Raw genomic sequence first — 1,760 nt, 5'->3', positions numbered from 1 at the left:
GTTTTGTGTTTAAGTATGAGTTTGAGTTCGGAAATGCGGCGATCGTTAAGAGATTTAAAGTTGTTGGCTATGAGTGTGCATCTCAAATCACTAATGTTATGGTTAGGAGAATTGAAATGTGTGGCTATAGGAAGGTTCTTATGGGTGCGGATAGATGACTTGTGATTGTTAAATCTACTTCTAAAAGAATTGAATTGAATTGATTCTCACCATCTCTTTATTCCGTTCTATATCGATAGCTGATATGTACTTTCCTTATTTACACCTCTTTATTATTATTTTTATTTTTATTTTTATTTTTATATTTTTACATGTATATTATTTATATGTATATATTATCTTTATCTGTACATTATATAGCCTATTTATAAGCCTATAGGTTTATTTTGGTTTGTTTTTGTTTTATTCATATATTCCATCTTTTACTCTTTAAGACGTCATAATCATTTACTTATTGTGTAGTTAAGTCCGCTTCCCATCATATTGTTCTACTATGTACGCTTAATTAAGAATTGTTTAATCTATAACACCACTATCTCTATATTTGACCGCTTTGTTCTCTGTCGGATTTCTCTTTATATATTACCGCATAAACTATCAGAATAAGAGACAGCTATCAGATAATTGGCCTATAATCCGTCTACACCTCTATTGTATTGTTTATATTGTACAGTATAGAACTTGTAACAGCCAACTTGTACATTCAGTAAAGCTGATGAAGGCCAGAGGACTGGCCAAAAATTTCGTTCGAAAATAAATGAAGTGTTCTACAGTCTACATGCCTTGTTGTCATAATTTTTTGTTTCAACGACTTATATATAATTTGAAGAACACACGTGGATTTACAATGATATATATATATATATATATATATTACACGTATATACTTCTAAAAGTCGTGTATCATGCATAGGAACGTTGACGCCTGCAAGGCTCTGGTTTTGACCATGATGACGTCATCAAAATATAAAAAGGTGTCACATATATGAAAGAGAATTGTCTCAGCTATAACATACTCAAAGTTGGATGACGATCGATCAAGGATAAGCGAGATACGCTCAAATGCGTATTTTCAAAAATGATGTCATAGCTATAATTCACTTCCTTGAATTCAGATGCCAATATGATGACGTCACAATGTCCGATCAGCCATTATGACCTATAAAATCATATTTACAACTTATGTGCTTTCAGAATATGTAATAAAAATTGGGGGTCACCTTTCAACCTAAGGAGCTATAACTGATTAAAATAGGTCTGATTTCATCATAATTTCACTGTATAGCTGCACAAATACGCGCAAAGATACCTATGTTCGATGCGCACGTACGGCATTGTTATTGGCCAAAAGATGACCTAAAAGAATGCAAATTTGTGAAAACAATGTCAGGAACCCAAAATATGTAAAAAAAACCTAATTTCTAACTTCCATACGTACTGCGCAAGTAAAAGTGCACGACCGTAGTGGAAAATTATAAAAAATTTTGAAATGCTCAAAATGGCCTGAAACGTGCTCTTATTTGGTTAAAAAGTGATTTCTAGCATTTTGAAATTTTGACGCACGCGTGAGCGCGCATTATGAAGCGCACGCGTAAAATTAGGGTACAGTACATTCAACGTTAACCCAAAGTTAATGCTCACTTTTACGATTTTGAAATGGCAATTGGTTAGGCTGATATGATCGATAATGTAAAAACGCAAAATTGCACGTAGATGACGTCACGCATGACTGAGCGCGTTGAAAACCTTACCATGACTAT

The 1,760-nt window shown here is 33.4% G+C and overlaps 1 protein-coding gene across 1 annotated transcript in view; it reads left to right on the top strand.

Moving 5' to 3' along the window:
- The window catches only part of LOC117120397 (structural maintenance of chromosomes protein 2-like), a 55,794-nt gene that overhangs the window by 16,085 nt on the left and 37,949 nt on the right, over positions 1 to 1,760 (top strand). The gene's annotated exons all lie outside the window — the stretch shown is intronic.

Source organism: Anneissia japonica, unplaced genomic scaffold (genome assembly GCF_011630105.1).
Source record: "Anneissia japonica isolate Jap-2015-1 unplaced genomic scaffold, ASM1163010v1 scaffold287953_len805160_cov178, whole genome shotgun sequence".
Lineage (NCBI taxonomy): Eukaryota > Metazoa > Echinodermata > Crinoidea > Comatulida > Comatulidae > Anneissia > Anneissia japonica.
The sequence above is the reverse complement of the archived record's forward strand: the minus strand, read 5'-3'. Positions and strand labels throughout refer to the sequence as shown.